The following is a 6757-nucleotide window of genomic DNA, read 5'->3' as shown; positions in this document are numbered from 1 at the left end:
ATCACTTCTGGTTTCGTCCACTTTCTGTTTGGTCGAGGTGGTCCTTGGGGCTAACTTGTCCGACGTCTTTTTAGCGTTCTCATAGAACACTTTTTAGTCAGTCTGGACAATTTTGATAGCCTTGTCGCGGAGCCGTGGCTTCTTGGGGTAGAGCTATGTCTCCTCTAGTGCATGCCTTTCGTCTTGAGTTATTTTTAGTAATCCCTTGGGTTTACTTTTTATAACTTTGTCGCTTTTGGTCGGCTTGGGCCGACTTCTTTTGTCGATCCTTCTTTAGCTTTTGTTAGTCTGACTTCTCTTGTCAGTCCAAGCTGTAGATTTCGTTGGTCCGACTTCTTCTTGTCGGTCCAAGCTGTAGTTTTCGTTTGGTCCGACTTTTTCTTGTCGGTCCAAGCTGTAGCTTTCGTTGGTCCGACTTTTCTTCTTGTCGGTCTCTTCTGAGTTATGTCTGTAATCCTCTTTCTTGGACCTTGTTCAAGTCTCTTTCAGGGATTACTTTTATAACCTGTTTTATAGGAGACCGACTTCGTTAGGTCGATCTCTTCTAAGTTATTTTTGTAATCCTCTTTCTTGGACCTTTGTTAGGTCTCTTTCAGGGATTACTTTGATAACTTTTTAGTGGTAGGAGTCCGACTTGGTTATGTCGGTCTCCTTTAAGTTATTTTTTGTAGTCCTCTTTCTTGGATCTTTGTCAGATCTCTTTCAGGGACTATTGGTATAACTTTTTAGTGGTAGGAGTCCGACTTGGTTATGTCGGTCTCCTTTAAGTTATTTTTTGTAATCCTTTTTCTTGGATCTTTGTCAGATCTCTTTCAGGGACTATTGGTATAACTTTTTAGTGGTAGGAGTCCGACTTGGTTATGTCGGTCTCCTTTAAGTTATTTTTTGTAGTCCTCTTTCTTGGATCTTTGTCAGATCTCTTTCAGGGACTACTTGTATAACTTTTTTGTTTTGGGCTGACTTTGTTATGTCAGGCCCTTCTAAGTTAATTTTGTAATCCTCTTTCTTGGACCTTGTCAGGTCTCATTCAAGGATTACTTTTATAACTTGTGTTCCGTGGGTTACCTGAAACTAGAGGTCGATCTCTGTTGAGATCTCTTTGCGTGGGTTGGAACTGTTGTGTCCAACTTGATGATAGTGGTTGGAGCCGCCGTGTCCGACTTGTTGGACTAGGTGACAATGCTGATCCTTCGTCCCCGGAGGGTGGGGGGTACCTGCAAGGGACTCCGATACTTAAGTTAGCAAGGGTATTAAGCAGGTATTGAGTAGAATCAGAATATGAGTTATACCTGGGTGCTCCAGTGTATTTATAGTGTTGAGACGTGACCTTTGTTGGATAAGATAAGTTAGTTATCTTATCTTATCTTTATCTTTAGGGTTGAGGTCAGCGTATCTTCAGCGGAACCGCCCTTATCTCTGTAGGCTTAGGCCGTTTTAGGATATGGGTCGTGTTCCTTCATTCGGGCCCTTTACTGGGCTCTCTTGTCGATTTGGCCGAGCTCTCTGAGAAGAGGTCGGATAGTCTGACCTGAAGAGGTCGGTCGCTTTATCTTCAATCATCCCAGGTCGGATAGCTCGACCCAGGGTATGAACATTGCCCCTGCTTGAGCTCGGTCTTCTTTTCTGAGGTCGAGTCCTAGACTTCGGTCCTTCTTGAGGCCGAACTCAAGCATTTTTGTCGATTCCCCTTGTAGAAGTTTTTGAATGTAGAACATTTTCTTCTAAAAGCACGCGTTTTTATATCGGCGCTTTGAAAACGTGCGAGGGTTTAATGCCTTTATTTAACATTAATTGCCCCGTTTCTCCTAGGACCTTTTATTTTGATTTTGAAAACCCAGAAACGGTTTTTCTTCTTCACGCATTTCGTAACTTCTTCGCATTTCTCTCTTCTCCCGTTTTTAACTTTTCCTCTGTGTTTGCTCTGTTTTGCCTTACTCTTTCTCTGCGCCGTTTCGTTTCGGTACTCCGTTGGTGCTTCCTTTGAGAGACGTTTTCCTGCCCCAGCTTTCCATTTTCTTCAGGACTTTCCAGGTTTGGTTTCTACTTTCCATTTCTTTACTTCTTTTTACTTTTTGACCTTCGGTTTATGATAAAGTTTTGGTTTTGCTTGCATGCTTGTTTGAAAAACTTGAATCTTTTTGCATTTGCCGTGCCTGTTTATCGCCGTGTGTTCTGGAGCTTCTTTCATTTTCTGCATGATCGCTTTTTGCTTAATGCCTTTAGAGCTTTCGCTTGTCATTGCCTTTCCTGTTTGTACTTTTGATGGTGTTTTTTGCCTAATTCTGGAAAAGGTTGTATCTTTGGTGTTGTTCTGTTTGGCATTGTTGACATTGACAGTGCTTTTGCTGGTAGACTGTAGAAAGATAGTTGCTCTAATGACTTTTCCGTTTTTTTATCTTGCTGGACGAAGTGCTTGTTGCTTTAGGCCTTGTTTCCTTGTTTTTGAGAAACGTTGGGGTGTAGGTTTTTTCCCAGGGACCTTGCTTTGTTGTTGCTGCCTCCAAAGGATGCCCCAAGACTTTTGGTTTGAGTCTTGGGGTTTTCCTTTTCTGCATGCCTCGTCTGTATGATATTTAAGTTTGCTTTCTACCTTCTCCGAGATGTTTTTAGTAACCCCGTTTTCTTTTCTTCCTTGTAGGATTAGTTGGCCCTATGTCTTCTCGCAATAACATCGTAGAGATGTCTTCCAGAGTTCCCGAGGGGATGTCCGACTGGCTGGACTCCCTTGTCTTGTTGTGTGTTTCTGTTGTGGATGCCGAGTTCTGTGCTGAACTGAGGAAGCGTCATAGGATTTGTGGTAACAATGCTCGTGAGGAGGATTATGAGCTTGTTGCCCCTGACTCTGATGAGAGAGTTTGCTTTCCGACATCTGTCGAGGGAGAGCGTCCCTTCTTTTATACTTACGAGTACTTTTTCAGTCAGTTGAATGTTTCTTTTCCTTTTACCGCCTTTGAGACCGACCTGCTGTGGTCGTGTAATATTGCTCCTTCCCAGCTTCACCCCAATTCCTGGGGTTTTATTAAGATTTTTCAACTTCTCTGCCATGAACTAGATGTATCTCCTTCCCAGACTTTGTTCCTTTATTTGTTTGTTTCAGCCAAGCCCGGTGGTTCCTCAAAAAAGAAAGCTTCTTGGGTTTCTTTTCGGTTCGCCCAGGGGCACAAAGTGTTTGCTATGTATGATGAGTCTTTTAAGGACTTTAAGAACTACTTTTTCAAAGTTTGAGCTTTTGAGGGGGTCTGCCCCTTTTTTCTTGATGAAAACGACGAGCCCTCCTTCCCCCTAGAGTGGCAAAAAGATGTACGAGTATCTCGCTACACTTGGGAGATGCTAGATGACGTTGAACGCGCTTTTGTGGTTGTCCTCGAGGATCTTTGGGGGAAACCACCTCATCTTGATATGAAGAGATTCTTGAATGATCCTTCCTTGGTTCGAACTGTTCTGGGTAGTTTGTTTGGCTTTGCTTTTATACTTGTTTTTCCTTTCTCTACATTACATTTGTAACTCTTGGCTGTTGCTATGTTTGCAGAGATATCTAAAAATACTGATTCTTTGAAGGCCTTTAAAAAGGCGAAGAAGGCCACTGCTGCTCTGAACATCTCGGCCAAGGTGGCCAGAGAGGGATCTTCTCAGATTCCTTTGAAGCCTCCTGTACCGAGTTTCCCTGGACCGAGGAAAGCAATTCCTGTTCCTCGGGTCCGCCTAGTTGATCCTCCCCAATCATCTACTGCAGCTTCTGGTCCCCCTCCTAGTAAAAAGCAGAAAACCATTAAACCCTTCAATCTGGATGCCCCCGACTTTGATGCCGTTGAATTTATTGATCAGCAAATTGCTCCCTATGGTGGTCTTTTTATGGACGATGTGTCTCTCCTTCAGCACCAGTATTTTATGGCCAAGAATAGTGTGAAGATGGCTCATATGAGTGCGGCTATTTTCCGGATAGTTCAGGGGATTCCGATTCATGCCACCAAGTCTTTTATGGAGGAGGCCAAGTCGGAGTTTAATCGGATCAAGGGCCTGAAGGAGGAGTTGGAGGTGAAGTTGGCAAAGGTGGAGAAGGAGCTGGAGGGTGAAAAAGCTAGTTCTATCGCCCTTGCTGCTTCTTTGAGGCTGGCTGAAGACATGGCCCTGAAGCATAAGGACAGCTATGTCTCAGCTTATACGGAAATCATGCGCCTTCGGAGTGAGTTGGAGACTGCTCGGGCTGATTATGGTGAGCTTCAGGGCCATCTTGGGGGTAGCGTAACTGCTGCCTCCGAGAATCTGATGGAGCAGTTTCGCGTTGTTGCCCCTGATGCCGACCTGTCTCTTGTCAGCTTGGACAATGTGGTGAGGGATGGCAAGATTGTCCCTGACGACCAAGATGATGATGATGCTGACCCTCCTCCAGTTCCTTCTCTCAAAGTGTCAACCTCCTCAGTTTCTCCTGTTACAGCTGATCCGGATTGCCAAATCCTGAACCGGGATGATGGAACTGTTGACGCTGTGCCTATTCAAGATCGCCCTCCTTCTCCTGATTCTGATGCCACCAAGAAAGCTCCCGATGCTGCCGAGAAAACTTCTGTTGATTTGTAGTTGGCCCGACTTGTGGGCGTTTTGTGGAAACTTTTTATAACTTTTTTGTGTAGATGGCCCAATGTGTGGGCTTTTTGAACTCTTTATTTTTCTTGTTTGACATTTTTAAGTTGCCTGTCTAGTAACTTCATTTTGAAAAACAAAAAGCCGCTTTCTGAGGTTGATTATAGTGGCTTTTTGAAGCTTCGCATTTATTCTTTCTTTGGCGTAATATCCCTTTATGAGTTATTTTTGTAGTCCTCTTTCTTGGACCTCTGTTAGGTCTCTTTCAGGGATTACTTTTATAACTTATCTTTGTAGGAGACCGACTTCGTTAGGTCGATCTCTTCTAAGTTATTTTTGTAATCCTCTTTCTTGGACCTTTGTTAGGTCTCTTTCAGGGATTACTTTTATAACTTATCTTTGTAGGAGACCGATTTCGTTAGGTCGATCTCTTCTAAGTTATTTTTGTAATCCTCTTTCTTGGACCTTTGTTAGGTCTCTTTCAGGGATTACTTTTATAACTTATCTTTGTAGGAGACCGACTTCGTTAGGTCGATCTCTTCTAAGTTATTTTTGTAATCCTCTTTCTTGGACCTTTGTTAGGTCTCTTTCAGGGATTACTTTTATAACTTATCTTTGTAGGAGACCGACTTCGTTAGGTCGATCTCTTCTAAGTTATAGCAATTCCTCTTTAATAGGGTTGGCCAGACCTCTTTCCAGGGATTTGCTGATAACTTGGTTTGGCTTGGCCCGATTTTTTGATGTCGGCCAGCCTTATTAAGTTATTATATTAGCTATCCGTAAGACCTCGTTAGGTTCTTTTCTAGATTGCTTTCGATAACTTCTTACATTATTCTGTGTTCATCTTTGCCGATTTGTAGGAAGTGGTTGGCATATTGAGCTCGTCCTTTGGGTGAATCGCGTTTTCACCTTTATCGAACGATTTGTCTTTATCGTGGTCGTGCAGTGAATTTGTTTTTCACTTTTTGCCGACCTGTAGCTTTATAATCGGACGATGAATACTTCAAAATAATGCGTCTTGAAATCTTGTAGAATACCTTCTTAGGTTGCAGGCGTGCCATGACCTTGGCAGCTCCCGTCCGTCAAGTTCGAACACTCTGTAGTAGCCCTTCCCGAGTACTTTTATGACCCGGTATGGTCCTTTCCAATTGGCTGCCAGCTTTTCCTCTCTGGGTTGAGTTGTTCCTATATCATTTTGGATCAAGATGAGATCGTTCTCAGTGAAACTCCTTGGCACTACCCTTTGGTTGTATCTGGAAGCCATTCGACATTTTAGTGCTTCTTCCCTAATTCGAGCTCTTTCCTGGATCTCAGGTAGTAGGTCGAGTTCTTCCCTCTGAAGTTGAGAGTTTGCTCCCTCATTATAATGGACTGCCCTGTGCGATCCTTCCTCAATTTCTACTGGAATCATTGCCTCCGTTCCGTATGTTAACCGGAATGGGGATTCCTTTGTGGTGGAATGTGGCGTCGTTCGATATGCCCATAGGACTTGTGGAAGCTCCTCTGCCCAAGCTCCTTTTGCATTTTGTAGTCTTTGTTTTAACCCTGCCAATATGATTTTATTGGCGGCTTCGGCCTGTCTGTTGGCTTGAGGGTGTTCAACAGAGGTAAACTGATGCTTTATATTCAGGTCGGCTACTAGTTTCCTGAAGCCCGCATCTGTGAATTGGATGCCATTGTCTGTGGTTATTGAATGTGGGACCCCGAATCTTGTGACAATGTTTCTGTATAAGAACTTCCGGCTTCTCTAGGCAGTGGCGTTGGCTAAGGGTTCTGCCTCGATCCACTTTGTGAAATAATCAACCCCTACTATGAGGAATTTAACTTGTCCCGATCCCTGGGGAAAGGGGCTAAGAAGGTCGAGTCCCCACTTCGCAAAAGGCCAAGGTGCGGTCACGCTGATGAGTTCTTCTGGTGGGGCAATATGGAAGTTGGCATGTTTCTGACATGGTGGACATGTCTTTACGAATTCTGTAGATTCTTTTTGTAAAGTTGGCCAGTAAAATCCTGCCCGGAGTATCTTTTGGGCAAGAGCCCGTGCTCCGAGATGATTACCGCACATGCCGCTGTGTACCTCTTCTAATACTTCCCTTGTGTGGGAAGTAGGTACGCATTTTAGTAATGGTACTGAGATCCCTCTTTTATACAGGGTGTTGTTTATGATGGTGTAGTACTATGC

Source organism: Arachis stenosperma, chromosome 1 (genome assembly GCF_014773155.1).
Source record: "Arachis stenosperma cultivar V10309 chromosome 1, arast.V10309.gnm1.PFL2, whole genome shotgun sequence".
Classification (NCBI taxonomy): domain Eukaryota; kingdom Viridiplantae; phylum Streptophyta; class Magnoliopsida; order Fabales; family Fabaceae; genus Arachis; species Arachis stenosperma.
Note: the sequence above shows the minus strand (reverse complement) of the source record.